General features: G+C 36.7%; 1 long non-coding RNA gene across 1 annotated transcript in view; it reads left to right on the top strand.

Moving 5' to 3' along the window:
* Positions 1–19,327, top strand: part of LOC137850565 (uncharacterized) — a 43,762-nt gene that overhangs the window by 13,918 nt on the left and 10,517 nt on the right. The gene's annotated exons all lie outside the window — the stretch shown is intronic.

Genomic DNA, 19,327 nt, shown 5'->3' with positions numbered 1-19,327 from the left:
AGTATAATCACCAAGTTAAAGAAACTATTTATGCAAGTAAAAGCAAAAAGTTAGGGCCCTTTATCACTCACATAACTTTTTTTTTTTTTTTTCCTGTTAAAAACCCCAAATATTTCCGATTGTTTCTTTTCATCTGCAACAGCATGAATAGGATCATCTTTTTCCAGAAAAATCCCATTTTAGACATGGCCATGCTTACTATTTGAATGGATTTCCCAGAGGATGTGCTGGCTCTCTAAATACCACGTTGCATTTAAACTACACATTAAAACAAAGCAACAAAAAGAAAAAATTAAACTTGTGTGCCTTGTCCGAGTTCACATGTTTCAAGACTTAATAGCTGTTGACCACAAGAATGGAACATTTAGTCATACAGAGCACATCTGCCAGCAGTGGAGTACATTCAGTATTTGTGTTACACAACTCTCTATTAAAGGGAGGAGGGAAAAAAAAAAAATAGGAAAAAAAAAAAAAACTTTTCACAGTAGGTAACAAAGACAGAAATATCTCAAAACAGCACAAATGTACTATTGTACTTATTTAACAGTGACATTCTTTGCATTGCTAGATTTTTGTATCATATTGGGTTAAATATATCTACAAGGAACATGCTCAGCACTAAAATAATATAAATGGTGATCTTTCTGTAAGCTGTCTACACACTTTTGTTAACTCTGCTTCAAAAAATAAAAAGGACAACAAAAAGAAAACAGCTCTCCTCTCCCTACTCCAAAACCCACATAAAAGTCAGTTTCTTGATTATACTTTCTTCCAAAACCAAGTGCTCTACCTTAATCAGCAAAAATTAAGAACTCTAACAAATGCCTAATCTTTAATTGTGTACTGGATACATTATAATATAAATCTAGGATGAATATTTAACTTTCCTGTATTCATCAGAAGTGTTCAAGATTTTTTTACAGGACCAGTATTTCACATCTTAATTTTCAAGGATGACACATTTTCCATGAAGAAAAACTGCTGCAGAAAATTCAGTGATTTGCTCTTTGAATTTTACTGGGGTTGAAAGAACTTCAAACAGCTTGAGCAATATTCTGATTCTTCCCTTCTTTTAACCATGCCTACATAGAACTTTTGTATGAGCATTTCTTTTGCTTATAAAAAGAAGTCTGTAGATGATGGGAACCTTTAATTATTTTTTTTATTATTATTATTGGACTTCACTAGAAAGTGAAAAAAAAAAAAAGCAAATACCTATGGAATTAGTTGTTCAACAGTATGAACACTTTTTTTTATAGCATGCATAGTACATGCTTAGTTTATTTCCAGGAAAGCACAGGTTCTTTCACTTTATCTCCACAGGTTAATACAGAGTACATCTGTTCCTTTATAAGAACGTTCTTTTGTCTTTTGCAAAAAGACATCCTGCTATTTGGATGGAAGTCTCTGTAGACCCTATTCTTAAAAGCTACTAAATTTGTCTTCACTAGTTTGGGTTTTAAAATGCTTTAATTAAGGAAAAATCCACATATGGTCAATGTAATTTCAGTCTGATTGACTCACCTCAGTTTAGATTAACCAATACCTAAACAGCTTGGCTTACCTGAAACAAATTGGCCTATGTGGAAATAAGAATGCTCACACTCCCAAACATTCATTACAGCTAGACTAGTAGTGGTAGCTGGAGGTGGGAAGATGCATGTAAAGTCTTTGTTGACTGAGCAGTTACATCTAAAATAAATGTCAATGCCTGCTTCAAATGGTCTGTTCTAACAAATACAGCCACAAGAAATGTTATCTGGCAACATTTGTGTGAATAATCACACCTGGACATTCACATTAGAAGATGGTACTAAGAAACAGAAGGCACCATAAAGGCTTTGAGACATACTGGCAAAGTGAGATGTTGTTGGAGATGTTGCTCTCCCTTTGCCAATCTAATTTGGCAAATTTTGGTTCCCACAAATCAAAATTTGGTTCCCACAACTTATATTTGCCTTCCTACAATAGAAAACTATTGAACAGCCCATCCTGGAAAGAGACTGTCTGACTGCCCATAATCTACTGACTATGATTTAGGTAAATCATAAGGTGAGGTAGATTTTAAAAAATAAAAATACACATAAAAAATAAAAAATAAGCCAACAATCAATCAATCAAACAAAAACATTAAATTATCCCTGCTTGCCTGGGCAGCCTTTCCAATGATATGAGATAATTTTATTTTATGTTAGGAAACATGGTCTCTCATGTTGGATGGCCTTTAAATTTCAGTAGAAGTAAATGTCAGACATATTTTTATGGCTAAGTCATTTCGTGCTGTTGAGATCCAGGACTACTCACAGATCAGAATGGAATTGTCATCTAGTTTCCATTCCATTGAAATTTTAAAAGTATGGATTATCTTGCAAAAAACAATTCTGTGGAGACCCAAAAATTCACAAGAACAATTTTGAGAAAAACTATATCAAAGAGCATAGCCCTTATGCAAAATGTGAAACAGCAGCTCAGAAGAAAGGACACTGAATGACTTGAGGAGGGGGATCTCAGTGTACTATAGTGCCAAACTGGGCTAACTTGATGGTACAGACAGGACAATATCCTGAAGAAGCAAGTAGGTCATATACCATGATGTCTGTATGTAAAGGATGGGGCAGATCATTGGAAAATTTTAAGAGAAAAATCACAAAATTAAAGAACTTTAAAAAAAAAAAAAAAAGTGGGAAATTTTAAATTTCTCCTGGAGGTAAAAGATTAAGCATGAAAAGGGAAATTAGAAACAGAATTAGCTGACAATAGTCAAACTTCGAGCAGAAGGAGGGCATATTTTTTAGTATGGACATACCTTTTCCTTTGCAAAAACTACACAGAAAATGTTCAGTAATTGATCCATCTACACATATAGAGTGCTGCATGGTTTTCACAAAAGATGTTCTCTTTCCAAGAACAGCATCAACAGAATCAGTTCCAGAGATCATATCTGATGATGCCATCTGATGATGACAGTGATGAGCTGTAGGCTTCTCATCTCTCTAACAAATATCCCTGACCCTTCTGATTTTCTCCTACTACCTGAATAATTCCAGGATTTCTTCTCCTCCCAAAGTCTTGGCTTCACAGCCCATTGTTCTGGAGTATAACAACCAGGCATGATGCATCTGCTCTGCATCAAAGAGCCTTCTCAAATATCTGTAGTAAACTAGCCTGAGGATACCACAGCACATGATCACAAATAAATAAAGTTCGTCTTTTCCTACAATATATGTTGATATAATGCATTGGTGTTAGCAGAACTTCCAGTTCAAGAGACAGCTGTTTGGATAGGCAAAGCTCCTGATGTTCTGGTCAGATTGATAGCTTTGCTCAGAACTCTGGCATTTGGATTAAAGTAGTATAGAAATGAATCTTATATTTGACATTTAAAACACTTTCAAAGGGAACCTTTTCCACTGCCTATAGTTTCTTAAATCATAGCAGAAAGAATTGCCATGGCAGAATGGTGTGAGAAATTACTCTCCAACTGCTTCACTGTTTTCCCACATCATGACTGAAGACATTATTTCCTGAATCATTTTACATCCTGGCATTATGTGCAACAACACAGCAAGTATTAAACAGATGATGCAACAGAAAGAAAATTTGAAAATATTTCTCCTTTCTTTTGGACAACATCTAGAATATAAATGTGGTTTGTAGCAGCTTCATCTGAAAGAAAAGAAAGGGCTGCTTTTGGAGGGCTAGCATGACTAAAAACTTTGGATTTATACAGTCTGACTCTCATTTCCTGAGCAACCTTGGCAAAGTCACTTATTGTAACATTTTCAGAAATGGATGCTATTTCCTCAGGCTTTCATTCTACTCATCTCCTGAGTATCTGTGTCTTTTGCATGTATAACCAATAGCAAAAGTAAATGTCTCAATAGACTTTATGGAATCCCTGGTTCTTGACCCTTTCAGAGCTTCAGAGCTGTTTGATATAAGTTATATATGGCATGATTTGATAGCTTGTTCCTAAACGTAGTCCACAACACTATAGGTTTTACAGAAAGACTTTACGGACTGCCAGAGTTTTGCAAGCCCAGTTTGAGACCACTAAACTACACAGATGAAGTCAGTGGGAGATAAAGTAATTCTGAAATATAACATCTTTTTCCAAATTCATTTTTTCTGTGCACATTAAAAGATGTATTTAACAACAGAAGGACACAAAATGAAAATTGTGTGTTTCATCTCTCCGATACTTCTCATCTCACAATGGGGGAGTTTAGCTGTTTAGGAACAATGAGGCAGGAGACGACATCCTTCTAGGAGACAACCACCGAACAAGTGCAAGACCTTCATACTTTGAGGAAATGAAGTAATATATTTAACATATGTGATTTACACATTTGGTAGCAACTTGCATTAATTCATAAAGAACATCCTGTCAAGCCCAGATAAGTTAAATTAGCATTTGCAATCTTACCTAGCTGCAGTGTTAGATAAATACTACATATTTTATGACTGAAAGATTCAATCCAGCAAAGAATAACTACATGTCCAGATTTCAGCTGTGATAGAGTTAATTTTCTTCCTAATAGCTGGCATGGTGCTGTGTTTTGGATTTGGGATGAGAATAACAGTGATAACACACTGATGTTTTAGTTGTTGCTGGGCAGTTCTTACACTAAGTGAAGGACTTTTCAGCTTCCCACACCACTCTGTCGGGAGACTGGGGCTGCACAAGAAGCTGGGAGGGGAGAGAACCAGAACTGCTGACCCAAACTGGCCAAAGGGATGTCCTGTACCATGTAGCATTGTGCTGAACAATAAAACCAGAGGGAGTTGGCAAGGGGGTGGTCTGCTACTGCTTGGGGATTGGCTGTGCATCAGTCAGCAGGTCGTGAGCAAGTGCATTGTGCATCACTTGTTTTTCTATATCCTTTATTATTATTACTACTATTTTGCCTTCCTTTTTGATTCTATCAAACTGCTTTTATCTCAACCAGAGTATTTATTTTATTTTTTATTTTATTTTATTTTATTTTATTTTATTTTATTTTATTTTATTTTATTTTATTTTATTTTATTTTATTTTATTTTATTTTATTTTATTTTATTTTATTTTATTTTATTTTATTTTATTTTATTTTCCCAATTCTCTCCCCCATCTCATTGTAGTGGGGGTGGGGGAGTGAGGGAATGTCTATGTAGTGCTTAGCTGCCTGCTGGGTTAAACCACAACACTACATCTGATTACAAATGCGAACAGACAGAAACCATGACAATCTGTCAAATTAACAAGTGTAGGAGGTTCAAATACACTGCATAATGCCTCTCTAACTTCACCAACATTTTGCCTGTTGAGACTGAGGTAAGCTACAGACCCATGCAATCATCAGAGATCACATTTTGATGAGTCTTCAGGCAAGTCTGGCAGAGCAAGGGAATCCAAAGTGCTCTATCAAGGTTTGGAAAGAAACATCAGGTTCTCTGCTAGTGTTCATCCCACCAGCCGTGGATATTCACTATTTTTTTTCACATTTTTTTTAATCTCAGGACAATTTCAGTGTTGCCATCTTATGATTCTCACTGAATTTTTCTACGTATGTGCCCTACATTTTACAGTGCCATAGGAAATGTCATCTCACATTGCCATGGATTGAACATTCATTTTCACTTTCCTCTCAACTACGTGCACAAGAAGCCTTCATTGGCTCACGTTTCTTCTTCTTTTTTTTTTTTTTTTTCTCCAGAATATATGTAAACATGACATCACTTATATGCTCTACATAGCCCTTTAAAGATGTTCCACTAAGATTTATATCAAATCCATGCCTAGATGAAGACATCTCTTGCCTTACATGTCAGATCATAAAACAGCTTAGCCTTTCTTAAAATTTTGGACAAAAGATTTACTCGTAAAAATTGAGAATACTAACAAGCTTCTCATGAACCTATTCTTTACTTCCTTTGGGCAGCTCTAACAGCCAGCAGCAGCACTGCAGACAGTGGTTCCTCCTGCCCTTACCAACAAAACCTACAATAACCAGACAATAACCAGAAAAGAAATTGAAATACATGCATTTATCCCAGTAGTTCAAATAAAATTGTGAAAATCTTTTGTACAGGTGAATATAAAATTGCATATCCTTTGGTAAAATAAGGACAACTGCATCAATAACTGTTCTTGTACTGTCTTTTATACTGGCAAAATCCAGTTTTAACTAGGTTAGCCAATAAAAGTAATGAAAACAAATGACTGAAATATGATGTGGGTCTACTTAACTTTCATTTTCTAATATTTTGGTAACAAAGCAACTGCAGTACAGTAGCTGTCTGAGCTGAATGGGAGCACAAACTTTCTAACACCCCAGTAAATACTTAAAAGAGAGTGTTGCTCTAATACCTGTAAATCAGAGCACTTTGAATTAACACCATGTTCATTAAAAAGGTTTCTGGTTTTGTTATCATTCTGATATAAGTCATTGAACAAACGTGCTTAACAATTCCAGTCAAATTGGATAAGGGCATTAATTCTAGTTTGGATTCAAGAGCAACATAAATCATCTGTTCCAAGCTAACAATTTAAAGACTGCACAGCACGTTATCTTAAATAAAGTATTAACACTGAGTTAAGAACACCTATTAAGGGACTTTGAGAGTTCTGGCTCACATTACCTTACAGTGGTTTTGAAATAACCTTATTTCAGCTTTTTAATCCTATAATTATTCCACAACAGTTTTGTCAGAAAACTCCACTGCTTTTAACAATTTATAGCTCTAAGACGTTACGTGAACCACTTCAGTTAAGTTCTTGTACTTAATCATATTATCAGCCTTGTCCACATTAGCAACTTATCTTTTAAGATATCTAAATTTTCAATTGCAAGATAGATTATCAAGTCCACTTTATTTAACCAAGTCTGTGTTTTTTGAAACAAACAGCTGAAATACTGAAGAAAAAAAAAATCAAATTTTACGTGTGCATGCACGTATGCACATACATACATATTTAATTGTAATTAGCATTTGCTCATTTAGCAAAATGATTTCTTCTCAGTCACTTTCAAAGTTTATGGGTCACCTATTTGAGGTTGTTATTTCAGGACATCAGTTTGTTCTCAGAGTTGTTTTCTCCTGGTCTATTCTCAGTATCAAGGAATGTACTAGATCCATCACTGTGCAGATACTCATATTAAAAGCAGAATTAATTCAGAGCCTTTCTTACTGACTGCAACAAGTGCCTGAGAAGCCTAGAGGAGAGTGTAAAAATTCCTTAGTGGTGAGCCTAACCCGGGAGAAGAAAGGAACATTTAGCAGCATCAGCATGTTCATGAAATCAGGTATTTTGGAATGCAATTAGTTATTGGGCTGTATACCTGGTCAGAGACGCCAGACCCATCAGTCTGGGTGTTTTTTTGTTCATTTGTTTGTTGCTTAAAGAGCTGGCTGACTTCATTGCAGGACCTCTCTCAATTATTTTTCAACAATCTTGGGAATCTGGAGAGGTCCCAGGAGACTGGAAGCTGGCAAATGTTGTGCCAATTTTCAAGAAGGGCAAGAAAGAAGACCCTAGCAATTACAGACCTGTCAGTCTCATGTCAGTGCCTTGTAAAATTATAAAGATTATCCTTGATGTTATAGAAGCACACCTGGAGGACAATGCAGTCATTGGTCGCAGTCAACATGGGTTCCTGAGGGGTAGGTCCTACCTAACAAATCTGATATCCTTTTATGATAAGATCACCCATCTAGTCAATCAAGGGAAACCAGCTGGTGTGATCTTTTTGGACTTCAGCAAAGCTTTTGACATGGTTTCCCATAGGAACCTACTGGACAAAATGTCCAGCATACAACTTAACAAAAACATCATATAATGGGTGAGCAATTGGCTGACGGGAAGGGCTCAAAGGGTTGTGGTAAATGGGGCCACATCAGGCTGGCGGATGGTCACTAGTGGGGTCCCCCAAGGCTCCATTTTAGGGCCAGTCCTCTTCAATGTTTTTATAAATGATTTGGATGTAGGACTAGAAGGTGTTTTGAGCAAATTTGGCAATGACACCAAACTTGGGGGAGTTGTGGACTCGGATGAGGGTGGAAAGGCCTTGCAGAGAGATCTGCACAGACTGGAGAGCTGGACGATCACCAACCACATGAAGTTTAGCAAAAGCAAGTGCCAGATCCTGCACCTGGGACAGGGCAACTCTAGCTATACGTACAGACTGGGTGACGAGACGCTGGAGAGCACCCCCACAGAGAAGGATCTGGGGGTTGTGCTTGACAGCAAGTTGAATATGAGCCAGCAGTGTGGCCTGGCAGCCAGGAGGGCCAACTGTATCCTGGGGTGCATCAAGCACGGCATTGCTAGTCAGTTGAGGGAAGTGATTGTCCCGTTCTACTCTGCACTAGTGCGGCCTCACCTCAAGTACTGCGTGCAGTTCAGGGCACCACAGTACAAAAAGGACATTAAACTGTTCGAGAGTGTCCAGAGGAGGGCGACAAAGATGGTGAAGGGCCTAGAGGGGAAGACATACGAGGAGCGGCTGAAGTCACTGGGCCTGTTCAGCCTGCAGAAGAGGAGACTGAGGGGAGACCTCATTGCAGTCTACAACTTCTTTGTGAGGGGGAGTGGAGAGGCAGGTGACCTATTCTCTGTAAACACCAGTGATAGAACCTGCGGGAATGGTTTTAAGCTGAGGCAGGGGAAGTTTAGGCTGGACATCAGGAAGAGGTTCTTCACTGAGAGGGTTGTCACACACTGGAACAGGCTCCCCATTGAAGTAGTCACTGCACTGCACCAAGCCTGTCTGAATTTAAGAAACTATTGGACTGTGCACTTAGTCACATGGTCTAAACTTTTGGGTAGACCTGTGTGGTGCCAGGAGCTGGACTTGATGATCCTTATGGGTCCCTTCCAACTCAGGATATTCTATGATTCTGTCATTTTCTTTTTACAGTAAAGGTCAGTACTATGAAAGAGAATGGAGGCTGTGAGGATCATCCTGGTCTGTTTCTTTTCCAACCCCACCTCAGCCAGATTTTCCATCTGACATAACTCACTGCAACTCCACTGACCTACATAAAGCTTTAAGATAGCTAATAATCTGGCTTCCAACTCTATTGGATTTAAGCACATTTGTCACAAAAACTGACTGGAATAATTAACTGAATAAATAGACACAGCATATCTTTGAGTGCCATAAAAATGGCATGACTGCAGGTAAATCATACGAATAATTACAACCAGGAGTCAGGTTTTCCAATTACTCTCTGTACACTTTGAATTGCTAGGCCTTCTGGTGACTAATTTGCCACTTTTTGCATAGAAATTAAAGAACAGATTTGCTCTGATGGCCAAGCCACAAGGTAACAGTGAATGAACAGTAAAAATACTCAGATATTACACTTTCAAGAAACTGAATTTATCTTTATTCTTACTTCTCACAAATATGATAATGTGAGTACAGTGTCAAGACAGTGAATTTTTATTTCTCGAACCAAGATACATTTGTGATATGAAAATAATTTTATGAAATAAATAATCCTTATTTCAAGCGGAAGTGAAAGAAGTTTCTAAAAACCTTACCCATTCAGGGAAAATAAGAAACTGAATGATTTAGATAAAAACTTCATACAATCATATTGGTTAATTCTCAAAGGAATGTTCCAAGCACTGAATCATTCCAAGCACAGAATCACTGAGAAAAATCAAGTTAATACTGTTAGCATGATATGCAATTGACTTTTTTTGATATTTTAGATAAAAATTCCATTTTGAAAAAAAAAATATATATATTGAAATTGTTCTTTGTCAGTTTAAAATAAAAAAGGATCATGAAAAATAAGCGGAGAAAAATAATATAACATTTTCCCCCCTTTAGCAAGTAGCTTGGTTAGCTTTTGAAATGGGAAATTTCTGAAAATCTCTGAATATACTTTTAAGTACATGTCATTTGTTTTAAGGGAAATTTTTCAATGCCTGACCTCTGAATCAACTCTACTTTTCAACAAAATGTCTGTGTACAAAAATAATAAAATTTGCATTAAAGAGGTTACTTTTCATTGAAAAAGAGAGGAAAAATAAGTTGCTCTTACAGATAGATTATCCAGCACAAGACTTTACTGAAGACAGTGCCTCTTACACCCTCCAATTATTTAATTTTATATTTTGGATTTCTGATCTAAAGTTCTTCTTTATATACATATGCAATATGTGTATGTGTACATGTGTATAAATTGGATGAATAATCCTGAGACGAACTCCAACAGACAAGGAAACTTGATATGAAAATATTGGCTAATCTCTCCTTTCTCCTCTTTGGACTTATTTCTGATTAACACAATTATTTTCCCACTGACTTTAATTATTTTTGATTTTCTGTTTTCTAACAATTTTAGTAAGACCTGAATTCTACAACAGTCCATGACTGTAATGGAATATGCCAGGATATCCTCTTGTAAAGGATATTGTAAAAGAGAAGGTCTGGACTATTTGCGGGGAGGTTTTTTTTGCACCTTCTCCATGTCTGCTGAAAATTACTGTTGTGAAATGTAGCTGAACCCATACTTTGAAGTGTCAAAGGGAGATCCATGTTTATATTTCAGAACTGAGTCACAGCTTGGCCAAGAAACCCAGAAACATGTCCCACCATTGTTGATTTTCTGTCCCTTTCAATGTGATCTTCCTCTAGACACGTTCACAGCCTCAGTTGTGAGCAAATCCATTTGAAAATGCCAGGGGACAAAAAAGAACAAAACAAAACAAAAACAAACAAACAAAAAAAGCTTTCAATTTTAAATACATTTGTTTGGTCATTGTTACTTGTGGAAAATGGGTTATAAGCTAATCTTAGTGATTCATAATGCATTCAGACCTTCAGTTTATATAAACATGCAAAATCTGGAGGGTAACCCAGCAATTGTCAGCCTTGAAATCTGGTGAGAATTCACTTGCTGGGTCTAGCTTCCAGCCACATTTATGTCAGGCCCTCAGCTTCTGAATGAAACCAGAATGAGTTGCCAAAAACAACAGAAAGAGATAACTAGATGTTTTTCAGCCTCAGGAAAAAAAATGTAGTTCAGATGGGTACATCCTGAAATTTGGACCATGCTTCAGATCTGTAATTTTATTTAGAGATCTGGACTCTGCCTGCCTGAGAGATATGAAGCATTCAGATTATTTCTTATATTTGCCAAAACAGTGCTAATATCAGGTCATCAAACATAAACAATTTAAAATAAGCCTCACTGAATCTTGGCCTAAACAGTAAAGAGAAAAATCTGTAAAACCTGCAAGGCTAGCAATAAAGGAGACTGCAGTTACTTTAACAGAATAGTAACACTGATACTATACTAAGCATAAAGGTTATGGAACTCCTCAGGCTTCCAGAATTTGTTCACTACATCCACCTATTCACTTTATTTTAATACATTAAATGCTAGCTTCTGGAGGCAGGGACCTTCTTTCCTCATACAGACTTTCAGTTCCTAATGCAGTAAAGTTCTGCTTCTCAGCCAAATCCCATGTTAGTTCAAGAGATCAAATACTCATGGGCAATGTAATGAGGTGAAGGAAGACAGGCTTCCCAGCTTCTTCCAGTTTGTTTGTTTTGTTTTGTTTTTCTATAGAGTTGCAACAGAACACCCAATGGCTTTGACTAGGATGAGGAGATACCATGGCAGCAATTAAGTTTCCTTTAGTTTGAAGCAGCATTTTAAACACCATTTAAGAAAAAAAAAAAAAAAAAAAAGAGAGAAAGAGAGAGAAAAAAATAAAGGAACAAGTAAGGAATAAAGTAACAGCAATTTTAATCCAAACATTTGCAATTCTGCCCACTTACAGACATATCTGTGCCAGTTTCTTTCCATGTAAAATAACGTTATCCAATGTGCTTGGCTTGGGTCAGAGGCTAAAACAAAAAAGGAGGGGCTTGGGCCTTTCTGAGAGTATGTTCATTTGAAAAGGTATTTATTCAGCATATTAAATCAGTTTTCCCACTCACGATGTTTTTGTTCTCAGTGTTCCTCTCACTTAACCGATTTGGAATCAATGCCTGATCTTGCGAGTCTCTTGCAATTTGCCTTCAGTTTTCTCCTTAAGGAAATTATGCATAGAACTTCCTTTTTATGAGCTTTTACTGAAACCACAAGTCTGTATCTGAATTATATACTACTGTAAATTTTGCCCAAAGCTTTGTCTTGGCTATATAAAGAAATTATAGGTGTGGACCAATTTTTGAATTTGCATGAAAACTGCTTTTATGTGCATATGAGAAATGTCTTTGAAACATCTTGCCAAAGGCTTTTTTGTCTTCTGGTTGTTATAAGAAAACATGGTTGCCCAAAAGAAAAAAAAAACTGATCATGGTTCCACCTTAATCAGATTCACAATCGTGTCCTAATGCAATTTGTCCTAATCCATTTCTAAGGAAGACAACCATTTATGATTTGGAAAGGCATGTGGGAAGAAATGTGGCTATATGGAAATCCCCTGAGTCCTTTTACCCGGGTGTCCTACAATCAAACTGTGCTCAGTTTGAAATACCATGGTGCATTTTATATCTCTGTGGCTGGTTTTAGAATAACGATGCCATGCTTAACACATTTTAACAGTGAACACACATTTCAGCACATGACTGAATATGCTTCTATGCTTGTTTTGTCTGGTAAAAGAATGCATTCTGCTTAGTATGGCAGCAAATTGCCCTTGCAGCAAAACAGATAATTACTTGATGCCCACAGAATAAATTAATTAATATTTGTGTAAACATCTGTAGATTCATCCATACACAAAACCCTGTATCATTAAAGTGACATGCAGCAGAGAATGAAGAGAGAGTTCAGTGTATACAGGAATCTGCTTAGACACGCCTATCCTACCCTGCACTCTGGGAAGTGAAGAGTGGAAGAGGAAAGGGCAAAAGAAAATGCTTAAGAAAAGCTTTGGCTTTCTATATGAGTTGTCCCGTTGGAATTGTGTGAATAAAGTTAACCATAAGTGTTTTGAGGACTAGGGGCCTAAAATAATACAGCAGAGTTCCAAATGTAAAATGGACTAGGTTTATTTTGCACTGAAATTCTTTCATGTGCTATTCCCTTCCATACACACACATTAAAATATTATAAATGTTATTGTTAGGAAAAAAATTGCTGTAAACATTACTGACTATAATGAATGGCATAAAACTGGGACAGGTCAGCAGTATAAATAATCAGAGTCTTTCTATTTACCCATTTGTAATAATTACAAGATCACGTAACTAGTGAAATCATAATTATCCAACATTTCATCATTTGTTTTTAACTTGGAAAGCTTGGGAAGGAACAATTTTTCTTTTGCATGTGTGCATCTGTGGATGATCATTTGTTCTTCATGTGCTGAAAACTAAGGTCCTAATTCAGAGCTAGTCATCTGCCCTGTCCTTCTTATCATGTGCTTGGTTTCATGTACTGGTAAATCATAGAATATCCTGAGTTGGAAGGGACCCTTAAGGATCATCAAGTCCAACTCTTGACACCGCACAGGTCTACCCAAAAGTTCAGACCATGTGACTAAGTGCACAGTCCAATCTCTTCTTAAATTCAGTCAGGCTCGGTGCAGTGACCACTTCCCTGGGGAGCCTGTTCCAGTGTGCAACCACCCTCTCTGTGAAGAACCCCCTCCTGATGTCAAGCCTAAATTTCCCCTGCCTCAGCTTAACCCCGTTCCCGCGGGTCCTGTCACTGGTAAAGTTGCTGTTGATGAAGAAACAATAGTTTTATTGGGTTTACCCAATAAAAGATATTTTTGGGGTGTTTGCCTGATGAAGTATAGAGCTTCCCTGAAGTCAAAGTCTTTTCTATCCTACAATCCTGTATAAAACAAAATTGGTCCTGTTCCAAACCGGAGCAAAACCTAAAACAGTGGAGTTGTCTCTGAATGAAAATTTCATTATCTGTTCAAAACACGTTGATCTTATTTTGTGCAGATATAAGCTAAATCAAAACAAAATGAAAAGCTGTTGAATATTAAAAAAAAAAAAAATTGAATTGCACAATACCAAAGCAATATTTCAATATCTAATTTCATTTTTTTTAATAAATGCAACTTTGCAAAGCACTTCAGTTTATAAAAATATGCACATTCTGAAAAAAAAATCCTTAAATTGTCTTAAATTATCTTTAAAATTTATATAAAATTAAGTAATGTTTCATAAAAAGCTAGAATGCTATTATTTTTCTCTCACTTCTAATTATTTGCTTTTTAACAGGCAGCAGTGCAACATCCCCTCTTGTTCTACCAATTCTCTGTGTAGTGCACCATATGACTGTAAAAGAATTGTTTTACCTCTTGAAACCTCATAGTCACTATCAGGGAGAATTCTGATATTCAGAAAACTTCATACCTTAACAGCACCACTGACAATCAAAGTTTCTGAATAATTCAGGGGGATGGGAAGGAGTGCATTATAAGAGCAAATTTACTAGTGTCTTCTAACTTGTCCCAAGATTAAAGGCCTTCTGATGCATTAACAAAACCTAAGTAATTAAGAATAACTGAGTGAAGTTTAGTTTCAGAGAAAATACAAAGTTTTCAACATGTTTAGAGATGAACGGAAAGTGAGACACTACATTTTTGTTTTGGTGCATTGCATGAGTACCTCTCCAAACTCAAGTCCTAAATAATGTAGGAACCAAACATTGCTTCAACTAATGGATTGCAAGTTACTATATGCATACACAGAATGGAACTGTAATAGAATCATAGAATGGCCTGGGCTGAAAAGGACCTTAAAGATCATCTAGTTTCAACCCCCCTGATATGCGCAGGGTTGCCAACCACTAGAGCAGGCTGCCCAGAGCCACATCCAGCCCATTCTCCTTTTATTTTTATTATTTGCTTATTGTTGTTTTTATATCAGGTCTTGCTGTTACTTGAGTACCATTCTTCCCCATGTACTTGGTTTCAATGCATAGCATATATTTCTTATTCACATAGCACATAACATGTAGGCCTGCATCACTGTCCTAGACAATACCACTGGGCAAGTTTTGCAGAGTAAAAGAATATTAGAACTAATATAGAACTGATATATTGTGAGCTGATATGAAAAATACATATGAAAATATACATACACAAGACATTTTGGAGAGGACAGTTGTCAAAGAATGGACATTAAGCACTTTCTGAAATTTTGTCTTTACACTGGATGTCCAAAAATAAAAGTACCCCAAACTTATTTTTATTATTATTTTTTAATTTAATTTTAGATCTATTAAATCTGAAAATTGCAGTTTTTGCAATCTCAGCATGCTCAACATGCAACTTTGAGTACCTTTAACAAGACAAGACTGATTTTCCTATTGAGAAGATTAATTTCTCATTGCTATTGTATAAGTACAGGCCTGTTTTCCCTTGTAATAAATAAACCTGAAGTCAGCACACGTAACCACCAGTATAATACGTGCATGTTGTGAAACTTGCATTGACTCAAATCTGTTTAATGGTTTTCCACTGAAAATTCAACATCTGCCAACACCACACAAATCTTGATAACTGATGTCATCATGAACCCATTAAGCCTTGGTTTTTAACATGTTAGGAAAACAAAGAGTTTATGGAAGACTGCTAACAGAGGGCTAAATCCTGGAGCCCTTATTCAACAGTAGGAATTGTTCCTTAAGTAAGGTGCAAGTTAAGAGCATCTTAAGCCTAGCATAATGTAAGCAAGCTCTTGTTCCACATTAAATTTAATTAGCCAAATCATTCATGAAAATGACACCATACAATATGAAACTTGTCACCACAAATCACCTATGTTTGTGCCTTTCGTCACTGAGACTGATTTGGGAATGCATGTCCTGCCACACCAGCTACCAGCTTTGATGTGTCACAGCTGTGATACTGAAGCAAGGAAAAACAATTTAAATAAAGGGGGAGCTCTATAGGAGTTAAGCATTTCCCCCAGAGGATCTAAAACTTCTCAGCAGAGGCCATTCAGAGATATATATTGAATAAAAAGGTTCTCATACTAAAATCTCATAACATGCCTGCAGGATCACTACAGCTGCAGCTGGGGGAAAAGCTGTGCAGTGCTGTAACAGTAAGGAGCATCCATCTAGATAAAGGAGGAATCCCATGTTATCTCTAACATCCATACACCTGCAAAACTGATAATGTCTTACCAGCAGTTCGTTTCCTGGGCACAGAAGTGGTTAATCACAGTTACAACACAAGACCTGTGGGGGAGGGAGAGTCATTTAATTAATGTGCCAGATATCCTTGCAAAAGCTTTTGCCAAGATTAGGTTCAGATTGTAAAGAAATCTCCAAGAGAAGGATAATTCTCAACACCTGCGGGCACTTTTATTAGCTGCTTGCATAGAATAGAAAACCTTATGTTAAAGTATTTGTCTCTGCTCCATCAAACTGACCTCCCATGCTTTTATCTGACCATAACCATAAGCAGATTTTAAAGCAGGCAGCAGAAAAGATTGCTAATGGGCAAGTGCTCTGTGGCAAATCCACTTGAATAAAAGTAACCTGTGGATGGAAGCAATCACAAAGCTGTTCAAAAGGGACACTATCAGAATTCATTGTCAAGGGTCAGTTCAAGTGCTCAGAGTAGGAAGAAAGTGAGAAAGATCAGTGGCATTTTTAACGCACCCAGAAAAGGCATTTACCTAATGCAGTGTTATGCTAGATACAGGTCTGGGCTGCCAGGGTTGAATCTTGCCCTTGTTAAGGTAAATATCAAAATTTCCCTTGAACCTCTACATTTCCCCTTACCTGAAAATAATAATAATAATAATAATAATAGTAATAATTATTCAGAGGCAATTGATTCTACAACTCTGTGCAAATGAGGTTCAAAAGTTGAATGCATAGCCACAATGCTTTTAAGCAAACAAAACCTCTGCAAACACCTGTAACATTTAGAAACAGATCACAATAAATCTAGAAAATGATTACATTTTGGTACTGCATAGTGTAATTTATCATTAAAAGAAACTAAAGTTAATTTTATATTTATCTATATTTTGTTGTGAAGTAATACGTTTATGTCTGAAATGAACAGTTACAACTGGCTAGCAGAGTCTTATGGAGTTGTTACTTACCCTTCCAACAGCATGCACTTTTAACATACTTATACGCAAACACATGGAACTCAACTTCTGCAACCATTTGTGCCCATGGAGCTGGAATTCTCAAATGTTCATTGGCCACTTTTATTGCTTTTATTCATTTAAATTACATTTTTTCTGGGATTCAGAAAAAAAGATCTTTCTTCTTACTAAAATAACAGTAAAGAGACACTTTTCCATTCTTCTAGTGATAATGAAATAAAAATAATGAGTAATTTCCAATAAAACTAACAGCCACCCCCAGCTTTTCAAAGTAGAGTATGAGTCTTCAGTTTATTTGTTTGTTTTTCCAATAAGCATTCTTGACAATTCACCTTGGGTTTTAGTGGTGTTATTGTTCTGGTTGCATATTATTGTTCCTGTCTCAGGTATACAAGAATCCTTTCAAATAAAATGATAATGAGAACTCACTTCTTAGAAATTTCAGGTCAGATTCCTCCTTCTTCACTCATGCTAACTCATTCTGCAAAAATGTAAGTCACTTGAATCAGTGATGGCAATAATGAATAAATGACCAGGAATTTGAGGAGAGCTGCAATGTTTGCTCACTGAAGCCTCAGTGAAAAAATTCAACTCATCTGTCCTTCAATTTTTCCCTGCAATCACCACAAAAACAGTGAATCACACAATATTAATTGATAACCCTTTACATTGGGTAATAGAATTTATGGCACCTATCATTTACTGTGTTGGCAGTGTTGCATGCTCTAAAGCACTACATGAGGTAATGAGAACAGAGCTGTGATAGAGCCCTGCCACCTGCCATCATTTGCAGAGGAACTGAAGAATTGTTGGATCCTGGTGTCATGCCCCTAAAATTCCGGGGACAGGGCCCTCCCATGGCGTTTCTCAGAAGAAATACTGCAGCCGATCTAAAAGTGCACATACCAAAGCAACTCCTGAGCAAATATATTAGTCAATTCAGAACTGACATTGTTTCTTAGTTTTCAGAAAGCTGAATATAATATGAATCATAGCTAACTTTGCACACTTCATACACTGTGGATCTATAACCATGATAAGTTTTTACAAAGTTGATCACTAAAAAAAAAGCATGAGTTAGGATATACCTAAGAGTATTCGATTATACCCAAGAAGGTATAATTGCTGCTAAAGCTTTTATGTTATAGTTCCTAATTTTCTGAGTCTCAAGAAAAAGAGCAATCTGGCACTTTCTGTTTACTGGTTCTCTGCACTCCAAATTGAAGGTGATGGCTTTCTTCTGTTATGTTACAGCTTACAGTCTATTTAAACCCATGTGTAGGAATTTACTTTGAAAATTCTTCTGAGTGTATATTTTTGAAGAGCTATCTTTTAAAGGAACAAACATGACAGCATTTAACACACCAGTTTTTCTGTACAGAAAAGATCACAGCCAGCTATGCAGATATCCCTCCTAGGTAGCATTGCTCATACAGGCTTATTTGGGTGACTATTCAACTTGCTACAAACAGTGGAGTAAGAAATACTGCAGATCTCTGTCAAACATAACACACTTTCATATTCTGTGGAATTTGCTCAGGCCCCAGCCCTACGGACATCCATGCATCTGAGTTTTACACCTGACTAGTTCTGCCAGTTGAGAGATCTCTAGTCATGCGTGTCATGTTAAATGTGAAACTAAGAGCCTGCATGATCATAAGGAGTAATACAGGCACTGAAAAGACAGCATAATGTTGATGGGCAAATAACAAACATGTTGCAGCAGACAAGAAAAAGCAAACACCCAAGCCTGCTATAATAGCTTCATCAAAGCAAATTTGGCAAAAAGCACCATGGAGGCTGACTGCAATTTTTCCACTATAAGCCTGACCTGTAACTCATTAACCCACCACTAAAACAGCATTCACCTCTTGTTCGGTTCTTCGAAGCACTCAAAAGAAAAAGAAAACAGAATGCATTTTTATTCCCCTCCCCTGGAAAAAGGGCAAGCCATGCCACATTTGTAAAATTTCATAAACACTAGAATAAGACTACAAAAGAACCTATTACTGACCTACTAAATATATTCATACTGCACTCGGAATGGCTTTAGTTATTTTTTTACCGCATTAACACCATTAGACTGTAACTCTTTTTTGATATTGCATTGCTCTCAAATAAAAATAAACAAACCCTTCTGTTACACCAAAATTGCAAAGGTCCCAAGACCAATGATAAAACTGCTTCTTGTTTATTTCCCTGGGTACTTGCCACCTGCCCCATTACTAACACTGTACTCCATAACGCTTGTATTTCCACAAAGCCCACAATGCCACCAA

Source organism: Anas acuta, chromosome 2 (genome assembly GCF_963932015.1).
Source record: "Anas acuta chromosome 2, bAnaAcu1.1, whole genome shotgun sequence".
In the NCBI taxonomy this organism is placed as follows: domain Eukaryota; kingdom Metazoa; phylum Chordata; class Aves; order Anseriformes; family Anatidae; genus Anas; species Anas acuta.
Note: the sequence above shows the minus strand (reverse complement) of the source record. Positions and strands in the feature narration are given on the sequence as shown.